The 16482-nt window shown below is 48.7% G+C and overlaps 1 protein-coding gene across 1 annotated transcript in view; it reads left to right on the top strand.

Moving 5' to 3' along the window:
• The first annotated feature begins 6801 nt into the window (after positions 1-6801).
• Positions 6802-16482, top strand: part of MGAT5 (alpha-1,6-mannosylglycoprotein 6-beta-N-acetylglucosaminyltransferase) — a 97413-nt gene continuing 87732 nt past the window's right edge. Inside the window, exon 1 of the mRNA XM_044302781.1 lies at positions 6802-7026. The gene's annotated coding sequence lies outside the window, so the exon portion shown is untranslated. The remainder of the gene's footprint in view (positions 7027-16482) is intronic.

Genomic DNA, 16482 nt, shown 5'->3' with positions numbered 1-16482 from the left:
ATCATAACTTAAGCAAGAGAAGCATTGTTGCTGTTTCCTGAAATCACTGGTTGCCAGGGGTAACAGCCATGCACTGGAGTATGCACTGCGCCTTATTTATGACAAGGCCTCCACCTCATCATAAATGAGGTGCATCCTCCGGCAGCACAGGGGCTATCAAGGACTGGCGTAAAATGATAGCCTTTGATAAATGACCCAAGATATTGTTTATATTGTTTTTTTGTTCCACGACACTAAGAAAAGATGAATTGAAATACGGTCCTTATTTCTTTCGCACTGAATTTCACCCCGGGGTGTTATAGAAATTGTAATCTGCAGCTACATCGTTTTCCTAGGCCGGAAACCCGGAAGTACATGCTTTATGGGCAGGAACGCCTCCCCCGGTGTAGATCGGGGAAGGCGTTACATATGAGCAATGAGCTTGAGCCTGTGCTAGGCTTCCAGGCTCATTACTTATATATTACAATTCAAGCCAGCAGGTGGCAGAACTGAATTGTAATATAGCTATTTCAGCCTAGCAGTGTTGCCGGTGACTTCACTTCAGCGCAGGGCAAGTGAAAGTATCGGAGCATGAAATGGGGCATTTATAAATGATAAATGCCATTTGCTGAAGTGAGAGGACCCCTTTAAATTTAGATGCCCATATGGCATAGAGATATGTATTAAATAGCCCACGTACCTACTGATTTTAATGTATCTGTTCATGTATCAGTACTTTTTTAATGACCGAAGGGTCAGTGAAAATATATATCGCAGAAACATGCGTTATTTTGGCCCCTGATGTGAACCAAACACGCCCATTATGGGGCCATGAGAAAACATGCACGCAACAAGGACGGCATCCGTGTTGTGCCCGTTTTTCACTGACCGCTGACAGGAGATGCTTCAGAAATTTATTTTTCAGCTGAGCAGCAACCATGGAATATGGATGACACATGAAGGGCAAAAAACGGACACACGGACTAAACATGGAATTCTTCACGGATGAAACACAGACTGATTTTTTCACTGATGTGAAACAGACACAGAAATGTGAGACAAGGCCTAAAGGACTCAGATGGGCCGGGAGTATATGATAAGTCCCTGAGCTAATGGCTCTCGTCCAAGAGCCGCTGATAGACCTTTCACCCGGAAATCTGGCTTGGCGGGTGGACCTAAGTAACGGCCTGTAGTTTAAAGGGGTATTCTCCAATTCTCATTAAAAGGTCGGTGGGGGTTCAACCTCTGAGACCACTACAATCCTGAATATCAAAGGTCCTCCAGCACTCCTTGTGCAGCGTCACTGCGACTACCCTGCTGTGCAGGGAACTGCTGCTGACCCCATGTACTTGCTGAGGTTATGCTCCAATTCCCTGCCTAGCAGGATTGGGGGTGCCACTGTGCAGGGTAAAATAATAAAGGGGACTAGGGTTGTGGTCACTTCATTATCATCATTATGGTGGTCCTGCCCTATATATATACAGTTGCAAGACACAGTATGTGAACCCTGTGGAATGATATGGATTTCTGCACAAATTGGTCATAAAATGTGATCTGATCTTCATCTAGGTCACAACAATAGACAATCACAGTCTGCTTAAACTAATAACACACAAAGAATTAAATGTTACCATGTTTTTTTTGAGCACACCATGTAAACATTCACAGTGCAGGTGGAAAAAGTATGTGAACCCCTAGACTAATGACATCTCCAAGAGCTAATTGGAGTGAGGTGTCAGCCAACTGGAGTCCAATCAATGAGATAAGATTGGAGGTGTTGGTTACAGCTGCCCTGCCCTATAAAAAACACACACCAGTTCTGGGTTTGCTTTTCACAAGAAGCATTGCCTGATGTGAATGATGCCTCGCACAAAAGAGCTCTCAGAAGACCTACGATTAAGAATTGTTGACTTGAATAAAGCCGGAAAGTGTTAGAAAAGTATCTCCAAAAGCTTTGCTGTTCATCAGTCCACGGTCAGACAAATTGTCTATAAATGGAGAACGTTCAGCACTGCTGCTACTCTCCTAGGAGTGGCCGTCCTGTAAAGATGACTGCAAGAGCACAGCGCAGACTGCTCAATGAGGTGAAGAAGAATCCTAGAGTGTCAGCTAAAGACTTACAAAAGTCTCTGGCATATGCTAACATCCCTGTTAGCGAATCTACGATACGTAAAACACTAAATAAGAATGGATTTCATGGGACAATTATTAAGGCTACTTTCACACTTGCGGCAGTGTGATCGGGCAAGCGGTTCCGTCGTCGTAACTGCAGATAAACGTGATGTTCTTTGTGTCTTTCTTTTATTTTGTTTTCAAATTGAAGCAAAGCAACATACGGCAATAGGTGTAAACGTTTTCGGCTATGCAAAGCCTTCCTCAGACACTGTGCCGCAGAAGGTGTAGATAGAGTCAAAAAATAGTGGTGTAATCACCTCAGAAGAAAGGGAGCTATGCTCCAAAGCACTTCACAGTGGGTGTGGAGAAAAAGAGGCACAGCACACCAACATCAAAACCTCATTCCAACTGTGAAGTATGGTGGTGGGGGCATCATGGTTTGGGGCTGCTCTGTTGTGTCAGGGCCTGGACGGATTGCTATCATCGAAGGAAAAATGAATTCCCAAGTTTATCAAGACATTTTGCAGAACTTAAGGCCATCTGTCCACCAGCTGAAGCTCAACAGAAGATGGGTGTTATAACAGGACAATGACCCAAAGCATAGAAGTAAATCAACAACAGAATGGCTTAAACAGAAGAAAATACGCCTTCTGGAGTGGCCCAGTCAGAGTCCTGACCTCAACCCGATTGAGATGCTGGGGCAGGACCTCAAGAAAGCGATTCACACCAGACATCCCAAGAATATTGCTGAACTGAAACAGGAGTCAGACTCAGTACATAGCAGAGACTGTAGCAGCAGGGAGTGTAATATGATCCTAGAGTGGAAGCCAGGCTTCTGCCAGCCCCGCCCACCCCGGCCTGCAACCAATCAGATCTGTGAGTCTAAGAATGTAACGAGAGAATCGAATGATTCTACTTACGCTACTTTCACACTGGCGTTTTGGCTTTCCGTTTGTGAGATCCGTTCAGGGCTCTCACACGCGGTCCAAAACGGATACGTTTTGCCCTAATGCATTCTGAATGGATAATGATCCGCTCAGAATGCGTCAGTTTGCCTCCGTTCCGTCTCCATTCCGCTTTGGAGGCTGCCTGCTGCGTTTTGGTGCCCGCCTGACGAAACGGAGCCAAACGGATCCGTCCCCATTCACTTACATTGTGTGCCAGGACGGATCCGTTTGACTCAGTTTCGTCAGACGGACAGCAATAGAAAACGGATCCGTCTCCTATTGACTTTCATGACGGATCCGTCTCGGCTGTGTTACAGATAATACAAACAGATCTGTTCCTGACGGATGCATGCGGTTGTATTAAATAAAAGGATCCGTTTTTGCAGATCCATGACGGATCCGCCCAAAACGCGAGTGTGTAAGTAGCCTTAGTTATAGACTCATTTGATTCTTTGAGTTAGAGAATGGTGCGTCATCAGAACATTATACATTGAGTCTAATGGTTTTCTTACAACAGTGATAAGAGACAGACAGCCGGACAGACAGATATAAGAAATTACATGACACTGAGTTTAGATTAGAGGAGATCCTCATTCAGATTTAAAGGGGTTCTACCACCAGATTTTCACCTATTTAGCTGTCTGACACTAGCGATCTGCTCTGCTGTACCTAACCATGTCCATGTATTACCTTTGTCTGGAGCGGTTAAGCTTAAAAACTTAGTTTTATTGATATGCAAATGAGCCTCTAGGTGCTACGGGGGCGTCTTTTCAGCACCTAGAGGCTCCATCTACTCACTATTTCTGCCGCCCACCGCGTCCCTCCAGCCCGCCCCTCTCCTCTAGATTGACAGCGCACTTCTCTCCATCTCGACCGAATTCTCGCGCCTGCGCCGTGTGCTTCTGTATTCGGCGCAGAGACTGTCGGACCGCTCCCTACGATGGCATGATTACGGCGCAGGGAGCGGTCCGACAGTCACTGCGCCTGCGTCGAATACAGAAGCACACGGCGCAGGCGCGAGAATTCGGCCGAGATGGAGAGAAGTACGCTGTCAATCTAGAGGAGAGGGGCGGGCTGTAGGGACGCGGTGGGCGGCAGAAATAGTGAGTAGATGGAGCCTCTAGGTGTTGAAAAGACGCCCCCATAGCACCTAGAGGCTCATTTGCATATCAATAAAACTATGTTTTTAAGCTTAAGATCTGGGGAGTTTCACAGACCCAAAATGTCAACGTTTTAGTCCCCGAGCCACTTAGTTATCACTTTTGCCTTATGGCACGGTGCTCCATCGTGCTGGAAATGCATTGTTCTTCATCAAACTGTTGTTGGATTGTTGGAAGAAGTTGCTGTTGGAAGGTGTTTTGGTTCTATTCTTTATTCATGGCTGTGTTTTTAGGCAAAATTGTGAGTGAGCCCACTCCCTTGGATGAGAAGCAACCCCACACATGAATGGTCTCAGGATGCTTTACTGTTGGCATGACACAGGACTGATGGTAGCGCTCACCTTTTCTTCTCCGGACAAGCCTTTTTCCTGATGCCCCAAACAATCGGAAAGAGGCTTCACCGGAGAATATGACTTTGCCCCCGTCCTCAGCAGTCCATCCACCATACTTTCTGCAGAAGATCAATCTGTCCCTGATGTTTTTTTTGGAGAGAAATGGCTTCTTTGCTGCCCTTCTTGACACCAGACCATCTTCCAAAGTCTTGGCCTCACTGTGCTTGCAGATGCGCTTACACCTGCCTGCTGCCATTCCTGAGCAAGCTCTGCACTGGTGGCACGCCGATCCCGCAGCTGAATCCTCTTTAGGAGACGATCCTGGCGCTTGCTGGACTTTCTTGGACGCCCTGAAGCCTTCTCAACAAGAATTGAACCTCTTTCCTTGAAGTTCTTGATGATCCTATAAATTGTTGATTGAGGTGCAATCTTAGTAGCCACAATATCCTTGCCTGTGAAGCCATTTTTATGCAACGCAATGATGGCTGCACGCGTTTCTTTGCAGGTCACCATGGTTAACAATGGAAGAACAATGATTTCAAGCATCACCCTCCTTTTAACAGGTCAAGTCTGCCATTTTAACCCAATCTTCCTGATATAATGATCTCCGGCCTTGTTCTCGTCAACATTCTCACCTGAGTTAACAAGACGAAAACTGAAATGATCTCAGCAGGTCCTTTAATGACAGCAATGAAATGCAGTGGAAAGGTTTTTTGGGGATTAAGTTAATTTTCATGGCAAAGAAGGACTATGCAATTCATCTGATCACTCTTCATGACATTCTGGAGTAGATGCAAATTGCCATTATAAAAACTTAAGCAGAAACTTTTCCAATTTCCAACATTTATGTAATTCTCAAAACTTTTGGCCACGACTGTAGACTGGGTGACATTGCGCGCCACCGCTCCTGTCCTGAGCTTCGGTTCACTTCCTTGTCAGCCAAGATTCGATCAACTGCGCATGCGCATTGCGCACCACCTCAGCTTCGGTTCACTTGCTTGTCAGACGACTGAGCAAGTGAATCGAAGATTCGATTAATTTGAATGAACTGATTCATGTAAAAGATCCGAACTTCCCATCTCTGGCCTGGACACAGCCCTTCATAACCATAGTGTGCTGTCTGACAACCTGGTTGCTAAGGAAACCTGTCATCACCTTTATGCTGACCTCACTGAGGGCTGCATAAATTAGCGACAGAAATGCTGATGTCAGCGGTGTGTCATTCATCAGCTAATAGTAAGTGGTTTCTGAGAACCACCAGCATAATCATTGTAGCTCAGGCCTGGAAAAGAGTCAGATCTACCCGAGAAGAGTCCTGGTTATTCCTAATCTTAGACTGTCAGTCACCAGCAGGTGGACGGGGGAGCAGGAATCCATGAATAACCGGGACTCTTCTCAGGTGGCCGGGACTCTTCTCAGGTGGCCGGGACTCTTCTCAGGTGGCCGGGACTCTTCTCAGGGGGCCGGGGATCTTCTCAGGGGGCCGGGGATCTTCTCAGGGGGCCGGGACTCTTCTCAGGGGGCCGGGGATCTTCTCAGGGGGCCGGGACTCTTCTCAGGGGGCCGGGACTCTTCTCAGGGGGCCGGGACTCTTCTCAGGTGGCAGGGACTCTTCTCAGGGGGCCGGGACTCTTCTCAGGGGGCCGGGACTCTTCTCAGGGGGCCGGGACTCTTTTCCAGGCCCAGTCTGCAATGATTGTGATGTTGGTTCTCACAACCGCTGACATCCGCTCACCTGTCTCTTCTTTATGCTGCCGTTAGTGAGGGCAGCACAAAGGTGATGACAGGTTACCTCACAAACAGGGAACCCTTCCATAACAACCAGTCTCTAAAATGACTGAGCTCTCCATCTCCAGGCAAAGTGGCTGCCAATAATGGCGGACGGCTTCATTTTTGTACATGTTTATTACAAGACATTTAGCCTTGTAAGCTCCTCTACAAGGACACGCTCCCACGGCCGCCGCCGCCGCCGCAGCTCCACACAACCTCCCACCTGCCCTTCACACGCTGAATGAGCGGATCTTCACAAAGCAGACTTACAACCAGCAGCAAGCTCCGCCCCTCAGCTGTGATTGGTTACAATACTTCAGTCTGTCTTTGCCATTGGATATCTCTTCCGTCAGTCTGACTATCAGCCTCTACCAAACATTTGCAATTCGATGGGGGGTTAGTTAGACGCGCTGCGGCCGCTCTGCTTGTACTGGAACGTGTTGTTCTGTGGAGCGCCCCTCCCTTCTCTGTTCGTGGTTCGGCCTGACTCTGGTGTTCGGTGCATTGGGTCCCGCCCTCGCTCGCCCTAGCGCTGTGCAGGGTATGAGGACTGAGGGCGGCTGTGGTCTGGCGGTCTCTGCGGACTGTGCGGCGCTCGTCTCGGGACAGATGGGCTATGGAAGCGATGCCCGCTGCGGTCTGTGATCGCTGTGCTCCGGAGAGGCGTGCGTTCTGCTGGGCAAGGATGCGACAATATCACCGAGACGTGCCAGCTATCAGCAGGTAACCGGCTCATCACCGCGACGTGCTGCCCATACAGGAGCGCCCACCCTGCGCCGGGGAGACCCGAGGGTGCTGCCTGCTGGGCAAGGTGCCCGTCACTGGTCCTTCAGCTTACTATACCCCCGTCATTATGTCCACTGGCCTTCCAGCACAGGGCACTCCTGTCACACTGCCCCCCACACCGCACACTGACCGGGTGCAGCCCCGCACACTGACCTGTCACACTGCCCCCCACAGCGCACACTGACCTGTCACACTGCCCCGCACACCGACCTGTCACACTGCCCCCCACACCGCACACTGACCGGGTGCAGCCCCGCACACTGACCTGTCACACTGCCCCCCACAGCGCACACTGACCTGTCACACTGCCCCGCACACCGACCTGTCACACTGCCCCCCACACCGCACACTGACCTGTCACACTGCCCCCCCCACACCGCACACTGACCTGTCACACTGCCCCCCCCACCGCACACTGACCTGTCACACTGCCCCCCCCCCACCGCACACTGACCTGTCACACTGCCCCCCCCCCACCGCACACTGACCTGTCACACTGCCCCCCACACCGCACACTGACCTGTCACACTGCCCCCCCCCACCGCACACTGACCTGTCACACTGCCCCCCCCCACCGCACACTGACCTGTCACACTGCCCCCCCCACCGCACACTGACCTGTCACACTGCCCCCCCCACCGCACACTGACCTGTCACACTGCCCCCCCCACCGCACACTGACCTGTCACACTGCCCCCCCCCACCGCACACTGACCTGTCACACTGCCCCCCCCCACCGCACACTGACCTGTCACACTGCCCCCCCCCACCGCACACTGACCTGTCACACTGCCCCCCCCCACCGCACACTGACCTGTCACACTGCCCCCCCCACCGCACACTGACCTGTCACACTGCCCCCCCCACCGCACACTGACCTGTCACACTGCCCCCCCCACCGCACACTGACCTGTCACACTGCCCCCCCCACCGCACACTGACCTGTCACACTGCCCCCCCCACAGCACACTGACCTGTCACACTGCCCCCCCCACCGCACACTGACCTGTCACACTGCCCCCCCCCACCGCACACTGACCTGTCACACTGCCCCCCCCCACCGCACACTGACCTGTCACACTGCCCCCCCCCACCGCACACTGACCTGTCACACTGCCCCCCCCCACCGCACACTGACCTGTCACACTGCCCCCCCCCCACCGCACACTGACCTGTCACACTGCCCCCCCCCCCACCGCACACTGACCTGTCACACTGCCCCCCCCCCACCGCACACTGACCTGTCACACTGCCCCCCCCACCGCACACTGACCTGTCACACTGCCCCTTCACACACCGCACTGGTATGCTGCTCTCTGGCCTCCTAGCTGGCATGAGTGCACCCCCATTATACTGTGCTGCACTTTGACCCCCCCCCCCCCCTTCCCTAGCATAACCAGTATGAACCCCCTTTCTGCTCACATTGGCTTTCACCCTCTATGGCACCAACCCTCCACCTGTCCAGTCATTGACCCCTATATAAAACGGGCTGCGCCCCAAACCCTGTGGCACCACTGCCCGGTCTGGGTTCTCTGCTTGCCCTTGCGGTCAGATATCTGCAGGACTTACCCTGTCTGCTCCCCAAGTTTTTGCAGCAGGGGGTTATTTGGTGAATTGTGGGCACCAAAGTGTACGGATTGTGCCAAGGATAAAACTTAGTAGTAATTACCCATGTAGTACCCGGGCATCACACAGTAATCTGTATGCGGCAGCGGTTATGCCGACCCAGCCAGCAAGCTGCGTATAGCCTATGGATTATAATACATCCCCAGGTTGTGTGTTCAGTGCGTACGCTGTGGGTGCTCACATGGTTGTCTGCTCCCAGCACCCTCTTGGAATACTTTCTGCAGTTTTACTTTTTAGAATTAGTGATTTTTAAAAATACCTTTATTAGTGATTATGTGGGTATAGGTATGTATATACCGACAGAATGTGCTACAGTTTCACAAGAAATTATATACGTATATTTCTTATGACTGGGGAGTAGTAACCCCTACAACAAAACATCTAGTGATACAAAATATCAGTAGGTCTAGGAACTTCGAGGATCCAGTTGAGACAGGGTCTGAGGAAAAGGGCAGGGCAGACACAGTGCTTACCCTACAGAGCCCTCAATAACTGCTCAGCCCAGGGTGACCCCCTGATGGTGGGGGTTCCCTGTCCCCGAACCTAAGACTAAACAAATCCCTAGGTTGACCCTAGCCAGGGAAAGATATAAAATAAAAGATAACTATAATCACGGTAAATCGTGAAAGGAGGGTGGTTTAGTATAAAAGGGTCGCCACCTGCCCCTTCCGACGGATTAGAGATAAGATTGAAATTCACAGTTAGGTTAACAGAGTGAAAAAAGCTTTCCTGATAATACGGAAATCATCATTCCACTCGTTAATACAGTACGCACGGTTTTTTCATAAAAATATACACATCTTAATACATATACCACGACGCGTTTCGCCTGTATACAATCAGGCACATCAGGAGGTAGGTAAAGAAATGGACAGAGTCCAATTTAAGATGTAGATGCGATTAGTAATAAATGGATGGTAAATAAACTGATACTTAGCTACCGATGTTCAAAAAGGGGGGAGGGCGTGGATAAGGCATTACCAGAGGGCATGATGGTTACAACCATAGAAGATATACATAGTAATGGTGCTTGGCAAAGTCTCCCCCAGTGGCCTAATTTGGGCCCAGGTCCTGGGCCTTTCTGCAGTTTGTCACCCGCTCGATTTCCCTTTTATCCTGGGGGCACCATATAATCGCCTTTGCCTGTCGGTGCTGAGGGCACTTTTCTTCGCGGTCATGATGTCGCCCGTCTTGCGCCGATTGCTCTGCATATTTGCTCAGCGCAGTTATTGTAGTCCAGTCCTTGCTCCTACAACCCCTTGTTCTCTTATCTTATATTTGCCTACATTTCAGGACTTTTCCTCGATGTCCTTGAGCCGTATCCTTCTGTAGGAAAGCTGGGTAATAAACTTTAGTGGCGGTCCTATTGTCGCTCAACTTTCCCCATTGCTCCGATGCTAGCATACAGGGCAGGAGAATATACCGGGGGCCACAGCGGGCGAACGGAGCTGCGCCCAAGAATAATAGTAGGTGCAGTGAGATCCCAGGGCGCTCGCTACATATTCTGATAGTTAGTTTACAATGTTTGGACCCATGAAAGGTCCTCTTTAACCTTTAATACAGAAGGCAGGTGCCGGCAACAGAATCACATTGTCGGCACCCTGCCTCTGACAGGGAGCTGCGATCAGTGGCAGTTAACCCCCTGGGGCTCCGATCGGTTACAATGGCAGCCAGAATGCTACAGAAACCCTGGCTGCCATGGTAACCTCCCTGCTGCTGTGTACTATTGTGCATATTACACACAGCAGCAGGGAGGTTACCATGGCATATTACACACACACACCAGCAGGGAGGTTACCATGGCAACCAGGACTTCAGTAGCGTCCTGGTTGCCATGTTTACCGATCAGAGCCTGTGCGGGCAGCAGGGAGATTGTCGAGTGCTATTCACCCTAATAGAGCTCTATTAGGGTAAATAGGACAAGGGGGGGAAAAGATCCCAGGTTCTAGCCCCTAAGGGGGGAAATTGTTATTAAATAAAAAGTTTACAAAAAAACACAGATATATTATGTATAAATCACCCCCTTTCCCAATTTTATATATAAACATATCACATATTGCCATGTCCAAACCATTCAAATATTTAAAAAATCTATGCGATTAACACCGGAACAGAAAAAATAAAAAAATTAAAACTGTGCAATTCGCAATTTTTTTTTTAAAATGCGGAATGCACGTGGCTTTTTTGGTGGTTTATTTTTTTTCGCTTGGTATCGAGTATCGCAATACTTTTTTATGGTATCGAAATCTAATAAAAATTTTGGAATCGCAACAACTCTACGCCAGATGGGTCTCGACGTCTCGAGGGGGTCATCTCTGGGAGCGCTGCATGGACCGCTTTCTGGAGATAGTGGACGCTCTGGGTTGCTCCTGCCGCCTGTAACGCCATTGCATGCTGTAATAGCAGCTGGTTGGTTTCATGCTGCTGCTTATTAGCCTCCCGCTGCTGTGAGTTGGCCTCCGCGAAGGCTTTCACGACAGCTTCCATTTTTTTACGGGACACTGTAATCTGGCTGGTTTGATGTAAGACATACAACCGTGCCCAGAAGAAAAATTAATAAATTTGGCTTTCGGGCCAGCCTCGCTGCACCTGCCTGCTTCCTCCACCAATTGTGGGGATTCGCTCTGGTAGGCGGCAGGTTAGCGGATGCCGTATAGAGGCAAAGGACCAGGTTGTAAATCACTTCAGTGTTTATTTACAGCCACACTAAATGGCAAAGTGTCAATCGGCATTAGCTGTCGCTGATGCATGAGAATACTCGCTCTTACCCCACTTGGGGCCAAACCTCGGTGACACATACCTACCATCAATGACGACCCCTTGTACCTTCCTTTCCTTCCTACAGCCCTCAGTAATAGTAATGCCTCAATTAGTGCCCCCAGAATTAGTAATGCATCCATCAGTACCCCCTAGAATTAATAATGCCCCTATTAGCACCCCCAGAATTAATAATGCCCCTATTACCACCCCCCAGAAATAATGCCCCCTAGAATTAATAATGCCCCTATTAGCTCCCCTAGAATTAATAATGCCCCATTAGCACCCCCAGAATTAATAGTGCCCCCCCCCCTGTAATAGTAATGCTCCCATTAGTGCCCCCTAGAATTGCTAATGTCCACTTCTCTTCTCTGTGCAAAAAAAAAAAATAACTTTCCATTTGATCGCGCTGCTGACTGGAAGCTCAGGACAGGACCTCCTGGCTGGGTGACAACTCTAGCTGGGGACCGCCGATCACAAGAATGGGGGGCCTGTGCTCCCTATTTGAATGGAACGGTGGATGCACTGCTTGGTTACTTTTGGCAGCCCTATAGAGCTGAATGGAGCAGTAGTGTGCATGCATGACCACCAATCCATTAAAACTAGAGAGCATGGGCCCCTGTTCTCTTGATTGGCGTGGATCCAGAGGTCGGACCACTGCTGATCACCTCTGGATGGATAGTTGTCTTAATACCCCACTTCCCCTGACGAAGCCACGCAAGTGGCAAAACATGTCGGGAGGGGTGTATTAGTGTAGTGTGTTTTTTTAGACAGGGAAAGTGAGTTAAAGGGAACGCTGCAACATAGACAGTTAAAGCAGACATAGTGTGAGGTCCGAAGGGTTATGTTGGAAAACAACTAGTACCATTGAGGTTAGAAGTGTAACTAGCAAGCATTGAGGTCTGAAGTATAGCTAGCAACAGGAGGTTGCAGTAGATTCAGTGTGAGATACCGAACAGTGTCGTCCATTAGGAGTATGACTGGACTGTGCCTATAAGTATATAGAAGTGGCCCACATAGATCGCAACAATTGTAGCGTGTTGGCAATGAACTGCAGTTGAAGACACAAGGAAGGTGCTACAATAAACAGTTAATCATTTGAGGTTACTAACATAACAATTAAAACAACACTCCACAACCTAAATATAAAGGTTGGTTTGAGTGACTGTTGTGAAATACCCCACGGCTTTAGCTGCTATGTACTCTGAGCAGCGCCCCCAGTAGGCACTAGTGATGCCTATAAACACTCACGGCACCCTGAAAATTTTTAATTGGTTTCTTTAGTGTTTGTATGTTATTCATAGATTTAATAAAGATAAGAGTTATAATCACATTAGTTAGGGACCCCTAAAGGGATTATTGGTCCTATAGACCATGTTTTGAATTATTGTCTTAATGGGACAGCCCCTTAAAAGGGTTGTCCAGGGAAAATTATTCTACAGTTTTCAAACCAGCACCTGGATCTGAATACTTTTTTAATTGCATGTAATTAAAAATTTAGTGTAGCAACGGAGTAATTCAATAAAATGTATCTGTATAGCGCCACCTGCCTTTTTTTTTTTTTTGGCCGCACATGCTCAGTTTCATCCTTCAACTGCCTCCTGAGCTGTGATAGGGAGAGCTGGGACACGCCTCCTGAGCTGTGATAGGGAGAGCTGGGACACGCCTCCCAGGATAGACACTCCCCTGAGCTGTCAGCTTGATATAAATCTAGCAGAGCAATGACTGGGGAGATCTCTGGATCCATGTGAGGTACAGGGATTTTTCACATTAGTCGTGGGATAACCCTTTTTAAGTTGTGCTGGACGTTCAGCATTTAATTGGACCGTCCAGAATGCCCCTCCGTGTAAGCGTTTTCGGTGCCAATCCCCTTCCCTTAAGGCTTTATTAACCCCTCCTATTTCATAGGTATTGGGGGTGATCAAGCATGTTGAATTTCAACATGCCCAATCCTTTTGTTCTCGGGGGAGGTAAGTCTCCACCAGTGGTGCCAGTCAGCGGCTTATTCCGCTCTCTCCATTGAGAATTTATGCCCTTCCCTCTGAGCCGAGTATGCATGTGTATGGGGGGGAGAACACCTGTCCCATCTGCGTTCGAGGTTCTTCAGGACTTCGCTAAAAAATAGGAGAAAATAGTGCAGCGTGGTGCCGTATTTATTCTGATAAAATGATGGGCGCCATGCTGGGGCACATTTATGAAAATTGTCTGAGACCCCACTTCACGCATAAATTTGGCTTGACCTTTCGTATGTATTTTTTTTGTGGAGGTCTCTTCAGACATGTATGAAATGTTTATTTTTCTCCATAGAAAAAGCTGCTGAAAAATGCCATCTATTCCTACAAAATTCTGCCTTAAAACAAAAATATAAACTATAAAGCACCCAAATTGGACCAAAAAAACCTCACGTGCATTTCAGCTCGCATCTGGAGCAGACCTATTTACATTGTCAGAAATTTAAAAACAAAAACCCTATTTTTTTTGTTTGCAAGTTTATTACAGCTAGGCATGTATACCTGAGTTAGTCTGTCAATGATTGCTAAAAGATCTGTAATTGCCTTATAATAACAGCTTTCATTAATGTCCCGTGTCCCTTTCCACTGCTCCCTTAAGACTGTTACTAGGGCTTGTCTGTCTCCCAATTTAATGTAAACAGAAGACGGAGGGGCGGTCCTTCACACTGCATGCCTGCATTAGGCTTCAGAGTGAGGAGGCGTGTCTCTCAGTAATCCAATCTGATTGGCTGACAGGGAGCTGCTGGCTACAGCAAGTTTGTATGTGAAGTGAGGGAAAGCAGTTTTGGCCTCAGAACTGGCAGAGGAGACATCTTGAGAAGATCTTCATAGTGTAGGATTCAAAACGGTCGTAACTAAGGGGAAAACTGTGGTATGTGAAGAAACTAAAGATTGCTTCATGCATAATGCTGCTGCAGCAGTAACATGCTAAAATAGATTTTGATGAAAATATGACAGTTATCCTTTAAACTGTCAATTCAAAACTGTATTTCTTGGCCAGAAGAACCAATCACAGCACAGCTTTCATGTTTGGTGCGATATGGAAGCTGCTCTGTGATTGGCTGCTCTGCGCAATAAAAGCAAGTCTTTCAGGGATGCCCAACCTGCGGCCCTCCAGCTCTTGCGAAACTACAACTCTCAGCATGCCTGGACAGCCTTATAGATATTAGGATATGCTGGGAGTTGTAGTTTTGCAACAGCTGGAGGGTCACAGGTAGAGCATCCCTGTTTAGACCATTTTTGTAAGTCAGAGCTCTGCCTCAGATTGTACCGAAAACCTGCTGCATACCGGATTTATTAGGTGCGTTAGATGTGACGAATGGCCTCTACAGAAGGAAGCGTGGCCAGGAGTCAACGTAAAAAGGACGGTTTAATGGCAGCAGTTCTTGTCGGGCAGCATATTAGCGCACAGTAAGCCGACCAAAGCGTTAGGCGATGTTCACATCTGCGTCCGAGGCTCCGGTAAATAGATTCTGTCTAAATGTGCTTCTGCTTTGTTAGGTTCCGTTGGGCGCCATTGGTGTCCGTCATGCGGCTGTCACTTTCTGTATTCTACGATGGAGCAAAACAACGAAGGTGTGAACAGAGCCTAAAGTTTCTAGCCAAATTCGCAGATCTGAGCGTGTGCCGCTGGGGTGAACTTGGCTCAGGTTCTTCCGGTCTCTTCTGGGGTTATACTGTCTAAGTCTAACAGTCTTAGGCCTCATGCACACAAACATGTATTTTGCGGGAACGGAACAGCCGGCCCCCAATAGAACAGTCATAGCCTTGTCCGTAATGCGGACAATAATAGGACATGTTCTATTTTTTATGCGGAAAGGAAATGCGGACATACGGAAACAGAATGCACACGTAGTAACTTCTGTTCTTTTTGCGGACTCGTTAAAATGAATGGTTCCATATATAAAGAAAATCCGTTCATGTACGTGAGGCCTTTAAAGGGGTATTCCTAGAGTAGAATATTGAAGACCTGTCCTCAATCTGATTGGTGGGGGGTCCAACTCCTGACACCCACACTGGTCAGCTGTGAGCACCGTAGCTTCCTCACAGCTCACCAAACACAGCACCATCCATTATATAGTGGCTGTGCTTGGTATTGCAGCCCAGGCCCATTCACTTGTATGCAGCTGAGCTTCACATAGGCCATGTGAGCGTTGAGCGTGATGTCGGTCGCCTAGGAAGAGGCGGTGGGGCTCTTGGTGCGTTGTGGTCTCTTCAAACAGCTGATGGGGTGTTGGACCCCCAGCGATCTGATATAGGTTATCAGTACTCTGTTCCCAGGGAACCCCTTAATAACATAACACGCCTGTAGAAAAGTTTGCATTAGACCAGCAATAACTAACCTGCAGCCCTCCAGCTAATGCAGAAGTATAACTCCCAGTATGCTTGGGCAGCCTACAGCTATTAGGGCATGCTGGGAGTTGTAGTTTTGTATCAGCTGGAGGGCTGCAGGTTGAGCATCCCTGCATATTAGACTTGCCTTCTGAAGTTGGGGAGATGGGCTGCTCGGGAACGCAGTCACATGATCCCCCTTTTCTGAAAATCCAGATTCCGTCGACATTGCATCCTTTTACTAGTTTTTTGGCCTGGGCAATGGACGGAACGTCACTTCTCCTGTGGATGGGACCAGAACTGTTCCTCTGTCTGGTGCATGAATTCACCTCATCTGTGCACAAGCCAGGAAGAGGAACAGTGCTGGTCCAAACCAGAGCAGAAGGGACGCCCATCCATCAGGCCGAAAACTTGGTAAAGGACGTGACGCTGGAAGCAGGATTGTCAGAAGTGGAGCATGACGTGACCTGGTTTCCATGTGTCCGATCAACGTAGGATCTTGGGCATATTGTTAGCTTTCTCCTACATTCTTATCTTTAAGGTGGGTGTACGGGACTCGCTGGGTCCTGGAATACCCCTGTAAAAAAAATCCTCCTCAGTGCCACGATCTTAAAATCTTCCAGTCCACTTGCGGTGTCCCTAACATCTTCTGTGTGTTTGGCTCCAT

The sequence above is a fragment of the Bufo gargarizans genome, chromosome 8, assembly GCF_014858855.1.
Source record: "Bufo gargarizans isolate SCDJY-AF-19 chromosome 8, ASM1485885v1, whole genome shotgun sequence".
Taxonomy (NCBI): domain Eukaryota; kingdom Metazoa; phylum Chordata; class Amphibia; order Anura; family Bufonidae; genus Bufo; species Bufo gargarizans.
Note: the sequence above shows the minus strand (reverse complement) of the source record. Positions and strands in the feature narration are given on the sequence as shown.